This window comes from Palaemon carinicauda, chromosome 10 (assembly GCF_036898095.1).
Source record: "Palaemon carinicauda isolate YSFRI2023 chromosome 10, ASM3689809v2, whole genome shotgun sequence".
Classification (NCBI taxonomy): Eukaryota; Metazoa; Arthropoda; class Malacostraca; order Decapoda; family Palaemonidae; genus Palaemon; species Palaemon carinicauda.
The window spans coordinates 6,728,197-6,752,302 of record NC_090734.1 but is presented as its reverse complement, the minus strand read 5'-3'; positions in this window follow the sequence as shown (position 1 = coordinate 6,752,302).

The following is a 24,106-nucleotide window of genomic DNA, read 5'->3' as shown; positions in this document are numbered from 1 at the left end:
TGTATTCATTCGATCCCGTATATTAAAATTACATATTAAATTTCCATTTAGGAAATTACACACGGTATTCTAGAATAGAATTAACCTGTGTTTTAATATCTTGGGAGATTACAGCAATTGACTGGACAGGAAATACAAGTATGTGTCTTTCTTTCTTTCTATTATAGGTTTTCTATATAAGCTAAATGTTTCAATATAAGTGAAAAGCCCTCACTTGATACTTATGGATTTTTCTTCTCTTTACAGGAGGACCATCCGAAGTGCGGGAGTGTGTTCTGTAATGTCCGCAGTAAGAAATTCTGTGGACGTCAACATTGCAGGAGGCACGTAGCATGCGCAGCTTCCAGAGGTGATCTCCGGTATTGGGACCCTATGGTTTGTACAGTATGTTCTAACCTGATTACCGAGGCTTTTGACGACCCCAAGTCGACGAAGTCAAGGGATGCTGCCAGGGAAAAGTTACGCTCCTGGGTGGGGGGTTTTCAGAAAAAAACACCTCAGGCCCCTACCTTCCAAATGAGAAGATGAGGGCCTACCTTTTCCCTAAAGCATCAGCTGATGCAGTCATTCCTCAGCCTTAGATGGAGATACCAACTGCCCAGAATCCGGTAGATTCTGAAGTCTCTACCGCCCTTCAAGATAACCAATTGGACGATAAGATGTCGGAGGTGTCGGATTCTAAAGAGAAGGACCTTCTAGGAGAAGGTCAGGAGGAGGAGCTGTACCAGGCTCCTCAAGTAAAAGAGGAAGAAATTGATGAGGTGTCGGTTACATCGGTTCCGGACCCAGAACCTGTTCCCTCTACATCGTCTGCTATCCCAGATGAACTGGGAAGGACTCTTTCTTCTATTGTTGAGATAATCCAACAAATTCAAAAGAAGAATGATGAGAAGGAAGCTGCAATGAAACTGGAGATACGTAGACCTGCAGCATCACGTGGGCCCCAGAAGCGAATCAACGTGAAGGATCTTCCTTTGTACTCGGATACCAATCCTTGGAGGTATGCCGAACACATGCCAATGACAATCGGGAAGATCATCATATCAGAAAAGTTGGGAGCAATTCCCCTGGAAGAGGTGGAATTTTGGCCCAACAAAGATTCTTACCCGGACTGTTATGTCCGCCTTAGGATGGAGCCAGCTTCAAAGGAGGAGACTGAGCCGAAGGAGGTCATAATTTTTTACCATAGTAAAGCTCAGGAGTTACTAGCGAGCTCAATGAGAGAGAGGGGCTCCACGAACTCAAAGTTGCCAGCCTTGAGTAAGAAGCTTCCCTCCTTTGTGGCCTCTCCTACCAGAGCCTTACCCTTCATGGAAAAGGGATATAAGGCAGCCTTAAAGGTGGTGGAGACAGGGAAACCATGCCCCTCCTTGGAGGAGTGTAAGCCCTTATCTCTGACCTTGCCCTTGGACCAGGAAGACTGGAAGGACGTACACCTTACCTTCTCAGTCGGGAAGCTGGAAGCTGATATTGCTGAACGTCAGTTTGGTGAGGAACTTCCTAAACTGCTGGAGGATCTCTTGCGCAGAGAGCAAGAGGCGAAGGAAAGACTTGCAGCAAACGACATTAGAAACGATGGCAAGTGAAACCATCTGGCCACAGTTACGAAGGATCTCTATAGCTTTATTAAAGCTAGAAGATCCTGTAGAGAGTTCGTGTTCGCCTCGGCTGCGGTGAGGCACGAACCGAGGAAACTGATCTCCTCTCGTATCTGGGGTAAAGACCTCTTTCTCAACGATGTGGTTAAAGAGGTAGTAGACAGGGCTGCCACAGAGAATAGGAACCTTCTCAAAAAGTGGGGCTTAGATCTTAAGAGAAAGTCTTCTCCGGATGATGGTCCCCAACCCAAGAGGAAGACAAAAAGGCCTAGGCCATCCTCTCGGCTGGCTATAACCTACCGACAGCAACAACAACAACAACTTCCTGTGATCGCGGTGCCTCAAATAATGGGACAACCTCCAACCATGTACTAGCTGGTACCTCAACAAGTGGCAACTCAGTCGCCAGCTTTTAACCCAGCCTTCGAAAGGCTGACTTCTTCCTTTCGTTCGAAGGCTAGAGGAACAGCCAGAGGTTCTTCTAGATGCCCTTCAAGGGGAAGGGGATCCAGGGGAGGATGCGGTCAAGGATGCAAGGCCTCAGGTCAACAACAGCCGAAGTGAGATGCTTCCAGTAGGAGGGAGGCTACAGCTATTTAGGGATCGCTGGACCTTTGATACCTGGGCCCACAGCCTAATAAAGAATGGGCTAGGTTGGAGTTGGAGCAGTCCTCTACCTCAACTTCCTCAATTCTCCCAACACTCAACCCCCGTTCTGGAAGAACATGTCCGAGAGCTCTTAGACAAAAGAGTAATCTGGAAAGCTGAATCCATAAAATTCCAAGGAAGGCTGTTTTGTGTTCCAAAGAAGGACTCAGAAAAACTCAGAGTCATTCTAGACTTGTCACCACTCAACGTGAACTAAAAGTTCAAAATGTTCACACTTCAATACATAAGGACCCTACTGCCTAAAAGGGCATATGCTCTCTCTATAGACTTGCCGGACGATTATTGGCAGGTTCCAATTAATCGTCACCTCTCCTCCTACCTAGGCTTCAAGTTACATAGAAAACTTTACGCCTTCAGAGCCATGCCTTTCGGGCTAAACATAGCCCCAAGGATTTTCACGAAGCTCGCGAACACAGCCGTCCATCAATTACGCCTAAAGGGGGTCCAGGTAGTAGCCTACTTGGACGATTGGCTGGTGTGGGCAGCATCCAGGACAGAATGTATGCAAGCTTTTAAGATAGTGATCCAGTTCCTGGAACATCTGGGATTCAAGATCCACATCAAAAAGTCTCGACTTTCTCCAGTTCAAAAATATCAGTGGTTGGGAATCCACTGGAATTTGGAGTCACATCGACTTTTCATTCCTGGGAAGAAGAGGGAAGAGATAGCAGGATCTGTCAGGAGACTGTTGAAATCCAAACCAATATCAAGACGCAAACAGGAGAGAGTTCTGGGCTCTCTACAGTTTGCTTCAATAACAGATCCAGTGCTAGGAGCACAGCTAAAGGATGCAACAGGAGTCTGGAGAAAATACGCATCAAACGCGCGGAGAGATCTATTAAGACATCTACCGACTCGACTGCGAACGCTTCTCAAGCCGTGGTCCAATACCAAGCAGCTGAAGAAATCAATATTTCTTCAACCTCCTCCCCCGTCAGTAACTATCCACACAGACGCTTCAAAGGAAGGCTGGGGAGGTCACTCTCACCAGAAGAGAGTCCAAGAAGCTTGGTCCAACCTTTTCAAGTCATTACACATCAACTTTCTTGAAGCCATGGCAGTACCTCTGACTTTAAAGAAAGTATCTCCTCGCCACTCGACCCACATAAGACTGGTTCTGGACAGCGAGGTGATAGTTCCTGAATCGACAATGGTCGAGGTCACCTAAAATCAACCAAGTGATGTTGGCAATACTCCATTTGGCAGAAAGGAAGAAATGGCACCTGTCAGCAGTTCACATTCAAGGGTTCCGCAATGTGACAGCGTACGCTCTATCCAGGTTTACACCAATAGAGTCATAATGGTCCCTAGATGCAGGATCGTTCTCCTTCATCTCGAGGCAAGTCCTGGAGCTGCAAATAGACCTCTGTGCGACGAAAGACAGCAAGAAAATAGATCGTTATATGTCCCCATACGAGGATTCGTTAGCGGAGGCAGTGGACACTATGTCCCTTGACTGGAACAGATGGTCCAGTATTTATCTGTTCCCTCCGCGCAACCTCCTGTTGAAGGTCCTTGACAAACTGAGGTCCTTCAAAGGGAAGGCGGCAATAGTGGCCCACAAGTGGCTAAATAGCGTGTGGTTCTCTCTGGCATTGAAACTACGACTAAAACTTGGACCGCTCCCGGATCCATCCCTGTCTCAGCGAGTACAGAAATCGACGGTCTTCGCTTCATCACAGAAAACCAAGAACCTACATCTCATGATTTTCTCTCCGTAGTGAGGAGGAAAAAGTGAGCAGCCGACACAATCTATTTCCAGACCCAACGTTTCTTACCAAGAACAAGCTACCTACCAACAGGTGGGGTCCCTAGAAAATCTGCCCTCTGAAGGAAGATGTATCTCTATGTCCAGTGGAGTGCCTAAAGGTCTATCTTCATAGAACTTCAGACTTCATGGGAGGACAGCTGTTCAGAGGAGAAACCTCAGGCTCAAATTTATCTATAACTAAGGGCGAAACTCACCTGTGTTGTTCGCGGGGCGGGTCCTGACAGTGCACCCGCTAGTCATGATCCGAGAGGAGTTGCTTCTTCCATAAAATTTCTTTATTTATATGGACCTTGAACATCTTTGTTCGTACACCGGCTGGTGGTCATCAAAGGTGTTCTTTATACACTATGCGAAGCAAGTGGAGCAACTCAACTAGTCTGTGGTAGCAGCAGGTAGAATCCTTTAACCTTCTGTTTTAAATCTGCGAGGAACAGTGTGATTAATTTAAGACTATTAATTAAGAAGGTGGGTGTGTAGTCACTGTATGTACTACACACTGAGCAATAGGCCACGTAAGTGCCCTTACGAACTGTTCCATTGACGTTGGTGAACTATAGCATAATACGGACACTTGTGCCAAGCGTTTCTTACGCTAGTGTAAATAAACAGTATACAGACTGTATCATTATTAATAATTCAATTGAAGTTGCAAATCTGTTTCATGGTAGATGAAACAATATTTTCTGTTGACTGTTTTCTTTGTGCTTTAATGGATATCATACACTTTTTATAAATTTTGTAAAGGTTGATCTGATATGTACGTTTATTAAATTTTAATAAACTAGTTAATTGTGAACCCTGCGTTTTATTCGCCCACACTCATTTTATTAGAAATGTACAGAGCATTAAGATTAAAATATGGATAATTTTATCATGGTATGTCTTTTAAGATTGTTCCCTGATTCAAGCAAAAGTCCACTCACTTTAGCCTTTCCTTAAGAAGGGTTGACGTGGTACGCTAACGGGATAGTGGCAGAGATGCAAAATTTGTTCCTATGCGGATACAACCATTATCCAATAGTTAATAAGAGTAGTCACATTGGGGAAGGTGTCATAAATTCATTCTGACATTGGCGACTCTTATACAAACTTTGCTTTATAATGTATAGGGCGAGACCACTATACAAGCTTGTCATTTTGTCATCCATAAGTTATTATGTACTCCTCGAGACTTTTCCAGAGTCTAGTATGACTCTTTCCTGTAGGGTGCAGGAAGCACTAACATAGTTCATGCTTAGATGAAATGATGTATGACGGCAACATCATAGGTCTCTAGGTCTAGACGGACCAGGAAAATACTTTCTTGAGAGTACGGCACCGATTGAAAATCCACAGATATAGTAATGCCCTGGTAAACTTCCATCAGGACGACATGGCCTGAGCCCAAAAAACCGATTTTGAGTGAAGCGAAAAATCTATTTTTGGGTGAGGTAGCCATGTCGTCCTGATGGACCCGCCCTTCCTTTTATAGCAAAAGGGCTTATTGACCTCTCACTATAATACAGTATCTGTAGCACCTCGTATATTGCTACAATGAATAAAGAGGGCGCTACCACCTTCATCTGATACATACTGGAAACGGAAGAGGAGAGATGCTCTCTTTTCATTCTCGTTTCGGATTCTTGTCACTGTAACCCCTCGAAGCGTTAATACTGTTTTAGGGGTGAAGATAGCTATGTGACGTGTCAAGAATACGTCCTATGATATTATGCAAAATTCCTGTGAGATTATTTAGGGATATTCGCTCCAGGAGTTAGAATTCTGGATACCTTAAGGTAAAATTCTCTGGGAATATCACTGAAGTCAAATATACCCTAGAAAGCTACCTATTAGGAACTTCCATCAGGACGACATGGCTACATCACCCAAAAATAGATTTTTCGCTTCGCTCAAAATCCGTTATATATATATATATATATATATATATATATATATATATATATATATATATATATATATATATTTCTATATATATATATATATATATATATATATATATATATATATATATATATTTTCTATATATATATATATATATATATATATATATATATATATATATATATATATATATATATATATATATATATAGAAATATATATATATATATATATATATATATATATATATATATATATATATATATATATATATATATATATATATATATATATATATATATATATATATATATATATAAGGAGAGAGAGAGAGAGAGAGAGAGAGAGAGAGAGAGAGAGAGAGAGAGAGAGATCACCAGTTTTACTGCATATAGTAGTGTAGTGAAGTACCCGAATAACGTTCGTTGTCTATTTACAAATGGTTGACGCAAGATCAACATAAAATCTTGGGAAGTACCCTCGGTTGCTTTATGGGGACACGATAGAAGACACAGAAGTTTTGCATTAAATGGCTGAATGCTCTGATTATGTTTCCTTTAAATATGGGTGAATATTATCACGACTTCTTAGTTTTGAATTATTATATATGGCAGCTGCGGATTTCCAGTAAGATTTAAACAGAAATAAATTATACAATACCTGATAATTATCTACCTTAATCATCATCATCATCATTGTTAGCTAAGCTACAGCCGGGCTCCAACAATGAAATATAGCCCAGTGAGGAAATGAAATAAGGAAATAAATAAACTACCCGGTAAGAGAGGAGCAATGAACAATCAACATAAAATATTTTAAGACCTTGTACCTCAATGACACAGATGCTATGATGTATAAGGTGAAAATTGGGACAGGTTTAGGAGTTTGTACAGCCATGTTGGCAATTGTCAAAAGAATATTGATAAAAAGTTTATAGAGGGAAACATATAGATATATATATATATATATATATATATATATATATATATATATATATATATATATATATATATATATATATATATATATATATATATAAATTCAAATACAAATTGCAAATGACTTGAGTACCATTTACATTGAGGGCAAGAGAATAATCTATTTCTATTACTAATCTTGTTTATAAATAAACTTTTGAAGCATTAAGAAAGTCAATAAAATGCTATTTTCAAAGAATGACTAAATTAACGTCATTTCCATAGAAATTTTTCTGTACCATTTATGTAGTTTTGAGTCCAGTGTAACCAGAAATATACTATTATGCTTAAAGTTTTAAATATTATTATTATTATTATTATTATTATTATTATTATTATTATTATTATTATTATTATTATTATTATTTTTCTAGATGGAAAGAGTAGACGTAGCTATTCACGCCTAAATCTTAATCCATAATCCTAACTTAAGTATTGAACGGTAGTTTTAATTAATGAAATTCTGCATCCCCCAGTCTCGAAATACAAAAGGATATTTAAAATGAATTTCTCATGAATCTTTCAATTATGCTGATGGCCCTCATATTTAAAAACGTTCATTTAAAACATCCATTGAGAGGATTAGTGAAACGATTTGAGAATGGAGAAGAGCACTTACTGGACGATGTCAATTCGCTGGGAAAGAAGATTTTTCATAATACATCCTTATGATTGCCTAATATTGCTACAAAATTAATAGCATCTCCTAAATAACTTTTCTAATAAGTATTGACAGATTTGCGTTCGTTTTTAACTTATTTTATTTTTGAAGAAATATCTCTGCACTTTTAAATAAGTTTACAGCTATTTGTATATATTGAATTATATTATCGAGCGTAATTACAGAAACCAAATTATAATCATAGTTGTATCACCTGTTATTAAACACTTATTCATCGATACATAATTCTTGCATATCAAAGATGCACATTTTTTTTTCACTTGTTCCAAGACCATATAGTCTTACAAAATAAATAAGATGAGTATCGCCTCCTGAAGCTGAACTTCAATAAATTTCTTTCGAATATTAGCATACTGTCTGACTTTACCTAGGCTTCTCTGTATAAAATAATTCAATTTCTTATAGTCTATATTTGCAATACTCCTTACATTTTATACTGATTTATGAAGTTTTTACCATTCAGTGATGAATTTTCTCTTGTTTAATACATATTGTTATTTATTTTCTTTAGTTAATCTATTATTATTATTATCATTATTATTATTATTATTATTATTATTATTATTATTATTATTATTATTTTTATTATTATTATTATTATTATTATTATTATTGTTGTTGTTGTTGTTGTTGTTGTTGTTGTTGTTGTTTTTGTTGTATTTGGGGAATAAACCCTTATCTAAAAAAGTTTTATTGAAAATAATTACTGACTCAGTAGCGTGAATTTTGTAATTAACTTTTCTCTTGTTCTTATTATCTTATTCTCTTCATTACTACATTCCGCCAGTAACTGGGAAAGGGACATATTTCATGAGGAAGCTAATGGAGGCCATATCATTCACTATTTTTCTTCTTTAATATACCAATGCACATTATAAAAGTACAGATATTAAGTACCAAATATGCCTTTGGCGTAAATCACTTTCACAATGCTTATGTGCAATAAGTAAGGTTCCCTTTACGTACAAAAAGATCCCAAATTCGTAGATTTAGGTATAACAAATCCTTCAGCTCAACAGAGGATGCATTTACACACGGAGTCCTACTGTTGACCAATAAGAATGGAATGTCAAATGCAGGACTTTCATTTTCAATTTCTTCTCCATTTTCAACATAGTTGTCTAGGCCATACTAGCTTCATCTACATAATGTAGACAAATCAATTTCTTTCAAGTTTATTACGTCTACATCACTGATGTTTGCATCTATAAATTTTCTGCCAAGTTCATTACAGGATTTGAGAATAATTCCATGACTCTGAATTTGACCTTTAACTAAACATTCTTATCACATATCCACATCAGATAAATATTATGAAAATTATAAGATAATTTTCAATCTTTATCCGAAGTCGTAACCCATTAGGGCTCTCTCTCTCTCTCTCTCTCTCTCTCTCTCTCTCTCTCTCTCTCTCTCTCTCTCTCTCTCTCTCTCTCTCTCTCTCTCTCTCTCTAAATATGTAAATAATAAAATAAATGAATAAAGAATATATATCAAAATAGATAAATAAATGAAATCATGTGTGGAAGGCCCAGTCCTCTTTGGTGTGATTCAGAAAGATGGAACGCCAACTGGAAGATTTACTTGTGTCTTTGCTGTCACTTTTATTTACCCTTTTCAACATATAATGATTTTTCTGGCGCAGTATTTGGAAGTTTTCATCAAATGTCTTTGATTTCAGAAGGTTAGCATTTACGCCTTATATATATAAACACTTGAAGCCTTTGTCTATCCATTTATCTATATCTCCACATATCTCTCCCTATCTATCTATTTGTGTGTATATAATTTATATGGCTGTATGTATAGTATGTACAGTGTATAGGCAAACCAATATTAATATACTATGATAGTCTTTCTCACATTTTTAGGCTTTGCTGTGGGGACTACAAGGTAAAATATCTGTTCCCAACTACGACTTTGCTTGAGGGTATACTCGGACATGCTTTTCCTATCTTGTTTCTCTTCCTGTTTCAATAAAGTTTTTATAGTTTATATACGATAGGTTCAATTTACTGTTGTCAATAATCTTAAAATATCTTGTTTTTATTACTATTACTTATAGTTTATTCATATCCTAGTTTCCTTTCCTTACTGAGCTATTTTTCAATATTGGAGCCCATGGACTTATAGCATCATGCTTTTCCAACTAGGGTTGAGGCTTAGCTAATAATAATAATAATAATAATAATAATAATAATAATAATAATAATAATAATAATTACCTCCCAAGATGTATAAACTTCCCTTCATTTTAAACGAAATACTCCAATTTTGTTATTGGCTTCATATCCCTCTGAAGTCCTCTTATAAAATTTCGGTTTTAATCCAATAAGACGAGAGAGAGAGAGAGAGAGAGAGAGAGAGAGAGAGAGAGAGAGAGAGAGAGAGAGAGAGAGAGAGAGAGAGAGAGAGAGAGAGAGAGGGGGGGGGGGGAAGTTTAATTGAAGTGTCCCTTATTTTCAAAAATACACGTTAAATTTCATGAGCAACATTTTAGATATGTTTCAGAATAGAATTTCCGTAGCAGAAGAAGAGGAAGAAGAAGAAGAAGAAGAAGAAGAAGAAGAAGAGAGAGAGAGAGAGAGAGAGAGAGAGAGAGAGAGAGAGAGAGAGAGAGAGAGAGAGAGAGAGAGAGAGAGAGAGAGAGTTTGATAAAAGTACCATTTGTTTTGAGAATACCCGTTTAACTTGATAAGTTACTTTTTAGGGAAGCATCAGAATAAATTTTCCTAACCATAATCTTATTTCCACGCAAATGATCACTTTCATAGGTGGAAATACTCGAGTAATGTTACATCTCGTCTCTTCTGAATTTGATAATATTGTCTATGTACTGATTGATAAGGTTCAATTCCCAAATGTATACGTAAACAAGAGTCTGTGGTTTCATCTTGAGAATAAATACGTAGTCATATTAGGCATGCTGACAGATACGAGCTTTCTAGCTATAATTTAGTCATAAAAATCGATTATCTGTTTCGCACTTTCATAATTCTTATTTTTTTTTTTAGATGACGAAGAGAAACTGATATATATTTTTATAATTATTTCGAAATATCGAAATGCGAACTATCATGAGAAACCGACATTGACAAGGATAAAGGACATGCATATTAATCACTAGTTAGAATATATTTCAATATTAACCTGAATTGAATATTTGGATTTATCAAAACTGATCGCTGTTAACGTTCAAACCACATTATATTAATCACATAGATTAAATAACACCAACATCAGTAGTCCTACCGTCTGAGTAAGTATATACAACGAATTGCTGCCGACATACCCAATTAAACCGGCTGTGTATTGAATAAAACCAGGCAATTTGGCTATTATGCAGCTACTGATTACAACCATAGCACCAATGTGGCTAAAACACAGGCTTATAGCTGTATACATATTTTGTCTGTAAGACTGCAATACATATGCCTCTATACAAGACAAAAGAACTGTGCGTAATGGCTTAATAATAATAATAATAATAATAATAATAATAATAATAATAATAATAATAATAATAATAATAAAAATAATAATAATAATTAATTATTATTATTATTATTATTATTATTATTATTATTATTATTATTATTATTATTATTATTATTATTATTATTATTATTATTATTGCCTAATCTACTGTACAACCCTAATTAGAAAAGTAGCATGCTATAAGACCTAGGGCTTCAACAGGGAAACTAGCCCAGACAGGAAAAGAAATAAATAAATTACATATGAGTAGTATTATATAAGGCTTACAAAACCTCGGAAGATCATTAACGTTGAAATAGATCATTATTTATAAATTACGAAGGTTGGCTTAACATAAAACAACATTCGCTGAAATTTTAAATTTGCCTGATTCGAAAGGTCATTCCAAAATCTCTTTAAATTCTTTTTTTTCACGCTGTTTTTGGAGTTTTCACTAGTGCCTGGACATGTTCACGTTTACCTGTCCTATCCCTTTGACTTAGTCCCGTTCCTTTCATCATCTGAAAATATGGATCAATTTCTCCAACTTAGACATAAAAGTGGCTAAGTTATCCGGCTATGATATAATCATGAATCATTTACATAATAAACATTTCAATTCAAAATCCTAATATGCTTTTTTTCTATACAAACGAGAAAGAGAAATGTTTCCTATTAATGATAAATTCTTACTCAAGACAATATAATGAATATATATATATATATATATATATATATATATATATATATATATATATATATATATATATATATCTATATCTATATATATGTATATATATATATATAAATATATATATAGATAGATATATATATATATATATATATATATATATATATATATATATATATATATATATATATATATATATATATATATATATATATATACATATATATATATTTATATATATATAGATATATATATATATATATATATATATATATATATATATATATATATATATATATATATATATATATATATATATATATATATATATACAGAGAGAGAGAAAGAGAGAGAGAGAGAGAGAGAGAGAGAGAGAGAGAGAGAGAGAGAGAGAGAGAGAGAGAGAGCCTTACCTTCTTGCCTTATTGTATGTTTAGGCTCCCCCAGGTCCCTCAGTGTGAAGCACCTCGTATATCCACCAGAGAGTTGCATCTTCCGGTGTATTTTTCATCTTCCAGCCTTGGATGATCTAGGATGCATCTCAGGTGTTTATCGAGCTTATTCTTAAACACATCTACGCTCACTCTTGATATGTTTCTTAGATGAGCTGGCAGCGCATCAAATAGTCACTGCATTATTGATGCTGTTGCGTAGTGGATTAATGTCCTTTGTGCCTTCCTTAATTTCCCTGGTATAGTTTTGGGCACTATTAATGTACCACGGCTTGCTCTTTCTGATATTTTTAGCTCCATGATGTTTTCAGTAATTCCTTTGATTTGTTTCCATGCTTGTATTATCATGTAGCGTTCTCTTCTCCTTTCTAGACTGTATAATTTTAAAAAGTGCATTCTTTCCCAGTAGTCAAGGTCCTTAACTTCTTCTATTCTAGCAGTAAAGGAGCTTTGTACACTCTATTTTTTTGCAATATCCTTTTTGTAGTGTGGGTACCATATCACATTGCAGTAATCGAGTGTACTACGTACATAAGTTTTGTACTGCATATTAATATGTTCAGCTTTTCTTTTTTTAAAGTGTGTGAATAGCATTCCCATGTTTGCTTTACATTTAGCCAACAGTGCTTCTATTTGGTCGTTGCATAACATATTCCTGTTTAACATTACAACTAGGTCTTTAATTGCTTCCTTAGTTGTGATTGTCTTGTTATTAGGTCCCCTGTATGCATATACCATTCTTTCTCTGTTTCCATAATTTATTGATTCTAATTTATCGGAGTTAAATACCATCCTATTCATCTCCGCCAGATATTACCCGAGTTTCATCTGATTCTTCGTCATTTGCAACCACTATCTGTTTTCTGTTTTGTAGAAATTCTTTTATCCATTTTCCTATCTTTCCCTTAATATTATGTTTTCTCATTTTTTTTCTCTGATATAGTACCGTCTACCTTGTCAAAGGCTTTTGCAAAATCTAGATATACCACATATGTGTCTTTTTCATTCATCATATTTTTATATGTTTTCATAGTGTGCAATCAGTTGGGTTTGTGTAGTTTTCCCGGGCACAAAACCATGTTGATCTATATCAAATAAATTATTATCAACCAAATGATTCATGACATCTATGTAACACAGAGGAATATAAGTGAATTGGGGGTATCTCTTCGTCTGCTATGCCGAGATGATGGTATGTACTGAGATCTTTCTTCATATGTGCTGACTGGTGCTATTAATAGTAATGTGACTCACTCCGAGAAATTGAATAATAAATTAGAAAGACTCATACGAAATAGTACATGGAATAATTTAGGATTGGAAAATAACGTTTTGAATTTATCGAACCGTCCACTCACAGTTAATGAGCAAACAGCTCTGAATCTAGGTATCTCTTTTGCTATGAAACCCGGACGGGAAAGTCATTTTGATTTTGTGGTGGCCTTCGATAAACATTTCTCTAAAAACAATTTTGAAAAAGATGAAACTTGCCTAAAAGGAATCTTGTTAAATGCATTAGAACAAAGTAACAGTAAAAATCCGCTTCCCAGAAGGTTTCATAATGCAATTTTTTCATTAAACAAAACCGATAATATCATCATCACAAAATCGGATAAAGACGGAAAAATAGTCATTCTTGACAAAGAGACGTATGTCAACAAGGTTCAACAACTCTTAAACGATGACACTACATATGAAAAGCTAACAAAAGATCCCCGTAACTCTATTGGTCCACAGTTTTTCAAATCTGTAAGAAAAATCTGAAATTATAAAAAAGACATCGAGGTCTTAGAAAAATTCAAAGTCATGAACCCTTCGTTGCCATATTTTTACGGGCTCCCAAAAACTCACAAGGACGGTATTCCCTTACGCCCAATCGTCTCATGTAAAGGGTCATTTATATATAATATATCAAAATGGTTAGCAGACTTGCTGTCTCCCTTTCTAGGGAGCTTTTCTTCAGCTCATATTAAGCATGCAGAGGACTTCATCCAGAAATTCAATAGATTAAATATCCCGGTAAATAATGTAAAACTCTTGAGTCTTGACATAGAATCCCTATTTACAAAGGTCCCGATCAACGATGTATTAGGTTTCTTGAGGGAAAAATTAATCCCTTATGAAGATCACTTCCCCCTCGGTATTGAAAAAACTATTAAGTTAATTAAACTAAGCGTGTCAAATAACGTTTTTTCTTCCAATGGAAATTTTTACGAACAGAAATTTGGTTGTAGTATGGGCAGCCCGTTATCTCCAATTTTAGCTAACCTCTACATGGAATACTTTGAAACAGAAATTTTAACAACAATTAAACCTACGAACATGGTTTGGCAACGCTATGTTGATGACATTTTCACATATTGGGATGATAGCTGGGGAGATTCCAATATATTTTTCAATAATCTAAATTCCCTAGTCCATAGCATAAAATTCAAAACTGAATGGGAAAAAGATGGCAAATTAGCTTTTTTGGATATACTAATTATAAGGGAATCGACGGGGTATAATTTCACTGTGTATAGAAAACCAACTTTCTCTATTTCCTACATTCATTTCTTTAGTTATCACTACATTTCTGTAAAAATTGGAGTAGCTTGCAATCTATTTCTTAGAGGTTTGAGAATCTGTTCCACAGCCTACCTAAATAAAGAATTTGAAATCATTCGTAAACAACTCGCCCAGCTATTCTACCCGAAGTATGTCATAGAAAAGGCCATCAACAAAGCCAACACGATATATTATAAAGATCATGATGTTACTAACCAAAGAGATTTTAAAAATAAGATAAAACTCCCATATATAGAAGGTATCAAAAATATAACAAATCATATCAAAACTGAAAACCCCTTTTTTTCATATCCAAAGACCATAGGAAGCGCCCTCATTAATGCTTATCAAAATAAAAGGGATATAGAATCCGGCGTTTATAAAGTACCATGTGGGGATTGTGAAAAAGTGTATGTTGGGCAAACGGGCCGTTCGCTATCTCAAAGATTATCCGAACACAAAAGATCTGTTAGATATGGCTATGAAAACTCGGGGATTTTTGTTCACCTTAGTGATTTAGGGCACCAGATTAACTGGAGTGAGTCGTCTTTGCTTTTAAAGAGTACCTGTCCGTACAGAAGGAAAATCCGGGAATCAGCCATCATAAATCAATCAAACACAATGAACCTATCTGGAAGCTAATGGAAAGCTGACACAGTGGACAATACTCTTCTCAACCCTATCATTAAGAAGATAATCCACGGATACCGACCACCAGACATGCATCAGAGGTAAAGACTTCCTCCAAGCGGCTCAACAATAAGAAGACGCACCTGGATGTAATTAAATTTGGCTAATCCTTCCAGCAATTAAAACAACTATAGAACAATTGAACACACCCTTTTGCTTTCATATATAAACCATCACTCTCCACTGTATTCCTCATTTTTACTTTACATCCTGAAGAGGGTCGATGTTTATTGACCAAAATATAGTGTGATTTATTCATATTTCCTGTGTTTCTTTTATGGGCCTTTTTGAAAAAAAAACAAGTTAAACTGTTCGATTACAGTTATAAGTAAGCCGTATATATATATATATATATATATATATATATATATATATATATATATATATATATATATATATATATATATATATATATATATATATATATATATATATATATATGGTCAGAGTCAGTGTAACTTCAGTTTCGACTTGGTCCAGGTTCTAATCCTTGGCCAATCTAAGCTATTATCATAAAGTTATGTTCCCTTTGAGTATCCAATCCCGAGGCAGAGCGAATTAGATATTCAGAGGCTTTTATGGATTAGGTGTTTAGATATATGTATGTACTCATATATATATATATATATATATATATATATATATATATATATATATATATATATATAGATAGATAGATAGATAGATAGATAGATATTTATATATATATATATATATATATATATATATATATATATATATATATATATATATATATATATATATATATATATATAATAAATTTATATATATAACTTTATATGAATATATATATATATATATATATATATATATATATATATATATATATATATATATATATATATATATATATATATATATATATCTGTTGCGAGTTAGCTTTTAAATCCGCCTTTGAAGAATCTAACCACTTGGTTTTCGAATTATCACGATCCAGATTCTCCTTTTTCCCACACCCAGATTCTATTTGAATTCTTTCTGCAGAACAGTAACCTATTCAAGAATTGATTGATAAATATTATCTAAATAAAGTATTTTTTTATTGTATTCACCATTTCAAAATTCCAGATTTCTTATTTGGTTTATTATTTTCCCGGTATTACCTAATTGGATTTTTCGACTTTTGGTTGTTAAAAAGTTTGAATTTAATTTTTCGTATATTTCTTCTCCGACAATTCTGCTTTTATTTATTTATTTTTTTTCTTTTGCCCACACTGTCATTTAAAAAACATAGTGGTTAGATTTCCCTTTTTTAAATATTACTAATGATTTAGAATAAAGTAAAAAATGGTTACTTTTTATGATATATATATATATATATATAAAATATATATATATATATATATATATATATATATATATATATATATATATATATATATATATATATATATATATATATATATATATATATATATATATATATATATATATATATATATATATATATATATATATATATATATATATAAATTACACTAAATATATACTTTTTTATTTACTACTATCGCTTTTATATGGATTTTTTTCTTTTATTTTGACAATTTTCATTGTAATGTTCTTATTTTTCATAAAACTCTATTGCAAATTACCTAATATATTTCATTATAACCAACCTTCATATTATTAAATAACCATGTACTCCCACTGGGTGAATGTAATAAAAATACTCCAATTTTTATAACTTTTTTTCTGGCTCCAAATTCCACTAGAAACTTATTTCCTTTTCATTAGATATTTTCCTGGTTTCATTACCAAGGTATCACAGGCTATCGTAAGCTCAAAAAAAAAAAAAAAAAAAAAAAAAAAAAAAAAAAAAAAAAAAACGTATTTCAAGTGTGTTCCAAATATGTTTAAATTTTTTATTTATTACTTCTTTTTTTATTCCAAATTCCACTAATTTTTTTTTTCATTTGACATCGAAGGTTAACCTGAGTTAAAATTCCAAATTACATAAAAAATATATCATCTTCAGTCTTTCTTTTTATCTTTTTTTCTTTTGTCGCCATGGCACGAGAGCTATTCTGGGTTTGAAAAAATTTATTTTGATTGTGTTACAAACGACACCAAAGATACATTCGATTTCTTATTCCCCCCCCCCCTTTTTTTTTTTTACATAATTTCACCAATATAACTTATATTTTTTCCATTGTTTTATTCCTTTGGTCACTATGTTATCGAAAGGTATCACGTGTTAAATAACCGTCCATTTTGAGACTATTCCAAATCCGACAAAAAATACGTTAATTTGTTTCATTCCCTTTTATTTTGAAATTTTCATAAAATTCGACCAAAATATATATTAATTCATACTTTTTTTTTTTGTGGTGGGGAGTTTTCCCTGATATCGATGACTAACCTGACCTCGTTTCCAGTTGCTTTTGATCGACGCTGCAGCCTAAAAAAGGTTCTTCGTTATATAACAGGGCTCAGTTTCATCTGTTCTTATATTTGGGAGGAGTTCATTGGAATATTTCGGCTGCTACCAAGTCGAGGATTCCAGCCAATGCTGCTTTGTCTGTTTATTAGGTTTTGCAAATTTGTGCTTCACTTTTGAACGCTGTATATCTATACTTTTTTCAAACGGATTGTACACATGACTTTATAGAATGATCTGTAAAAATCTTATACATATTACATTTACTGTGTATGGCTATTTACTCATAACATATGAAGTGGTGTTATTAGGATTTTTTTTCTTAATTTCCACATATGCAATAACTTCAATTGTAGCCCACTGCCACGTCATTCATATATCATCAAATAACTAAAGGTATATATATATATATATATATATATATATATATATATATATATATATATATATATATATATATATAGATATAAATCTATATATATATATATATATATATATATATATATATATATATATATATATATATATATATATATATATATATATATATATATATATATATATTATTACTATCTAAGCTAAAGCCCTAGTTGGAAAAGCAAGATGCTACAAGACCAAGGGATTCAACATGGAAAGACAACCCAGTGAGGAAAGGAAATAAGGAAATATATAGACAATATAAGTAGTGATAAAAAAATTAAAATTATATAATTCAAAAACATTAGCAACATTAAAGCATATATTTAAAATATAAATTATAAAAGGACTTATGTAAGCCTGTTCAACATAAAAACATTTGCTGCGAGTTTAAGTTTTCGAAGTTCTACTGATTCAAATACCCGATTAGGAAGATCATTCCACAACTTGGTCACAGCTGGAATAAGACTTCTTTAGTACTGTTTAGTATTGAGCCTCATGATGGAGAAGGCCTGACTATTAGAATAAACTGCATACTTAGTATTACGAACTGGATGGAACTGTCCAGGAAGATCTGAATGTAAGGGATGGTCAGAATTATAAAAATCTTATACAACACGCATAGTGAACTAATTGAACGACGGGGCCAAAGATTAATATCTAGATCAGGAATAAGAAATTCAATAGACAGTAAGTTTCTGTCCAACAAATTAAGATGAGAATCAGCAGCTGAAGACCAGGCTAGAGAACAATACTCGAAACAAGGTAAAATGAAAAAATCAAAACACTTCTTCTGAATAGATTGATCACCAAATATCTTGAAAGACTTTCTCAATTGAAGAATACGTAGACCTCACGTGTTTATCAAAAGTGAATTTGCAGTCGAGAATCACACCTAAAATCTTAAAAGAGTCATACAAAGTTAAAGAAACTTATCAATGCTGAGATCCAGATCTTGACGAGTCACGGTCCTTGACCTACTTACAATGAACCTTTGAGTTTTGTTAGGATTCAACTTCATATGCCATTATTTGCACCTTACACTAATTTAAGCTAGATCTTCATTAGGGGATTCAGCAACCCGAGATCTACATTCAGGAGATGGAATTGATGCAAAGAGAATAGCATCATGTGCATATGCAACAAGCTTATTTTCCAGACCAAACCACATGGAATGTGTATATAGTATGAAAAGTAATGGGCCAACATTACTACCCTGAGGAACACCAGAAAACACATTCTTATATTCACTATGGTGCCCATTAACAACAACTCTTTATGATGTATTACTTAAAAAAAAAAATAATCAATAATAATGCTAAAAAAATGACCCACCAACTCCCAACTATTTGAGTTTGAAAACAAGGGCCTCATGAGTAACACGGTAAAAGGCAGCACTAAAATCAAGGCCAATTATATGAACTTCCAGACCACAATCACGGGCCTTCTGTTCAGCATTAGAGATTGTAAGGACATCACATGCTGGAAGGTCTTTACGAAAACCAAATTGCAAACTAGGGAACATATGATTACCTTCAGCAAATCTATTAAGACGTTTTGCCAAAAGACGTTCAAAATCTTTAGATAATGTGGATATTTAGCGGTAGTCAGTTGGACTTGATGTACCACAAACACATTTACATATGGAGTAACATAACAAATTCTCCAAGAAGTGCTAAAAGCTCTTCTTCGTGCTAACTTGCGCAAATTAACCGATAACTTTGGAGCTAAGAAATCGGCAGTCTTTATAAAAAAAAAGGTAAAACACCATTTGGGTCTACATCATCATAAGCATTAAGGTCCATCAAGAGTACTTTATTTCACGAGATCGAAAAGCTAAACTAGTTAGTTTAGCCTCAGGAAAACTGGAATGAGAATGTTCCAGTTTCTCATTGCTATGTTTGCTGTCAAATACATCTGCTAACAGAGCTGCCTTTTCCTTTGGACATTTGAATGACAGAGCCATGTGGTTTAAGTAAAGGAGGAACTGCTGCATCTACACCAAAGAGTGCAGACTTAACGGTAGTTCACCATTTATGCTCCAGGGCTGTACCAGAAACTCACTAAGCAAAAGCTCTAAGCTGTGTATAATTACTCCAGGTCAAATCTGATCTGTTACCCTTCCAAAGATGGTAGGCTTCCTGCTTCCCCAAATAAGCACGTCTACAATCATCAGTGAACTAAGGTTTGTCCTTCACTCAGTACCTTAGTACACTAGAAGGGATACGCCTATCAATTATGGTGACTAGATTCTCATTCAAAGAGACTACAAGATCAACACTACTATACAATTGTGACCAGTTCAAGCCCAGAAGATCATGCAATATCCCATTCCAGTCGTCTTGAGATTCCAAATAAATCTTACACACACACACACACACACACACACACACACACACACACATATATATATATATATATATATATATATATATATATATATATATATATATATATATATATATATATATATATATATATATATATATATATATATATATAAATATATATATATATATATATATATATATATATATATATATATATATATATATATATATATATATATATATATATATATATATATATATATATATATGTGTGTGTTTGTGTGTGTGCTTTATATATATGCATACATACATACACAGACACGCACACACACACACACACACATATATATATATATATATATATATATATATATATATATATATATATATATATATATATATATATATATATATATATATATATATATATATATATATATATAAATATGGACGTTGAGGTCCCTATATTTATAAATTTATTATTATTATTATTATTATTATTATTATTATTATTATTATTATTGTTATTATTATTATTATTATTATTATTATTATTATTATTATTATTATTATTATTATTATTATTATTATTATTATTATTATTATTATTATTATTATTATTCGCTAAGCTACAACTTAAGCTGAAAACCAAGATGCTATAAGTCCAAGAGCCCCAACAGGAAAAATTGCTCAGTGAACAAATGAAATACAGAAACAGAATAGTGTCGCTTTTATCAATGAATTCTGGTAATTTATTATATTCCCTAATCTTACTGGAGGTTCTGAAATATTCTTTTCTACTAGATCACAAAGAAACATCTGATAAATTTTATATATATATATATATATATATATATATATATATATATATATATATATATATATATATATATATATATATATATATATATATATATATATATATACTTTTCACGTACAATATCATATTGACAATAATGGAATTTTCCAAGGGATATCATAGATAGAATGACTATTTTATAAAATGAATCACTTCTAAATCAAGAATCAAATAGGATGGGGAAGTCTAGCGAGAAAACAAAACCTGAGCGTGTTGAGAATTCTGGCTGTCAATTAAAGATATCAGCAAAACTGGTTTTAAAAGCCCAGTGTCTGTTTCTTTAGCATTCCAGTTCTATCCCTGTCTCTCCTGTCCATCAAAACCCATCAATAAAATATGAAGCAATGAAAAGATAAATTAAGAATGCCTGAGGCCTTTGTGTTGTGGTGTCCTATTGGAAAAGTCCTTCTCTGGGACTAGAGTTTGAATCCCGGTCAAACTCGTTTATTCCTTCAGTGTCTGTAACCTCACCATCAAATAGGGATAGGCCTACCTGCTGAGTCCTCAGCAGCGATTGCCTAGCCCGCTCTAGTCCTAGCTTAGATAGAGGTGGCTTGGGCGCTGATAATATGTTATATGGTTATTCTCTAGGTCACTTGAACTTCAAAAGTTCACATGTGCAGCGAATGTTTTTAAGTGGAACACGCTGACATAAGTCACATTTTATACTTTGTATAGAAAGATAAGTTTTAATGTTGTTACTGTCCCTAAAATAGTTTTTAACCCTGGGACGGTACGGTGGGTCGTCCGCGACCCCGAGCGTCAAAACAAAAGATATTTTTCTCACGTGACTCACGCCCGTGACTGAATTTGTGGGTGATCGACCTGCAGTTGGTAACTCGCCTACAGGCTCTAGTAGTGTCCAGACGTGCATCGCTGTAGCTGTACTCCTTCCCAGATTTCTGAGACGCGTCGGGGTCGAGCGCGACTGAGTTTACCCTTCTAAGGTAAGTTGCAAAATTATCAAAGTTATTACGTATTATGAAATTATCGTAGAAGGGTGCAACTTGTATAGGTTATCAGTTGTGGAAAGTCCTGGTGGATGGTTTGGCTACCATGTGCATGATTTTTTTTTTTAGTTGAAATGTCCTTCATCACCACGAGGACCATTTTTTCGCGAGTGCCCCTTTTTCAGTTTTTTTCATTTCTTGGCTAAGTCATTTTTCCGTGAGAAATTGGCAAATAGTATCGCAAAACTTTTATTTTTATAGCATTAGAAACTGTATAGATGATCTGGCTACCTATGCATGACTTTGTTTTTGCCAGATACGCCGTAGATATTGGTATATGGCGTATTTTCCTGCGGTTGCCAATTTCTGTTTTTTTTTCAATATTTGTAAAAATTTACCACGTAGTAAGGAATTGCCATATAGTATTGATTTTTTTTTTCATGTTTATTTGTTGGAAAGTGTATCTTGATGGTTGGGCTACTACGTGCATGTCTTTTTTTTTTATCTGAGATGCCGTATATTAGAATGTTGGCCATTTTTCCGCGAGTGACCCTTTTTATTTGTTTTGCATTTTTTTGCTTAGTCATGTTACCGTAAGGAATTGGCAAATAGTGTCGCAAAACTTATATTTTTAAAGTGTTGGAAAGTGTTTCTAGATGATCTGGCTACCCATGTCTATCTTTTTTTTTTAGCCAAATATGGCGTATATATAGGTATGTATTCGATTTTCCTGTGATTGCCATTTTTTCGTTTTTTCCCATTTCTTTCAAAATTACCACGTACTAAGGAACTATCACAGAGTAATGATTCATTTAGATGTTTATTTGTCGGAAAATGTGCCTTGATGGTTTACCAGCACGTGGCTGAAATTTTTTTTTTCTGAAATGCCCACCATTAGCTCGTTGCCATTTTTCATCGAGTGCCCCTTTTTATTTGTTTTGCATTTTTTTTTGCTTAGTCATGTTACCGTAAGGAATTGGCAAGTAGTGTCGCAAAACTAATATTTTTATAGTGTTGGAAAGTGTTTCTAGATGATCTGGCTACCCATGCCTATCTTTATTTTTAGCCAGATATGGCGTATATGTAGGTATGTGTTCGATTTTCCTGCGATTGCCACTTTTTCGTTTTTTCCTATTTCTTTCAAAATTACTACGTACTAAGGAACTATCACAGAGTAATGATTCATTTAGATGTTTATTTGTCGGAAAATTTTGTTTACTCCTTTTTTGATTGAATATCATCAAATTTTTTTAGCTAAAATATTATATTGTTTTAATTTTTTTTTCGATTTTATTTCCCTTCAAAAATTTTTTTTTGGGTCAGAATTCTAATTTTATAGTCGTAAAATAATCGACAATCATCCAGCAACCCACCATACAATAATTAGATTAGTAAATAATACCTTAAAAAAAAATACATACCCTTCCTATATTTCAGGTGGCAGATTAGGGAGTCTGAGTCAGTGTGGTTGGCGGCCATTTTGTGGACATATCCGAAGCGTAAGTTGTCCTATCTATATATATTCTGGCTCCCTATAGAATTTGTGATATTTTGGTATATTTTTACCGGCATAGATATCATATTATATATTGAATATATGCACTTTTTTACAAATTTTCTAAGTACTTAAAAAAATGACCTTTAGATATGGCCCTTGATATAAATGTAATTTACAAAATAATGAAGATTTTTTTTACATATTTCCATTTTAGGATAAC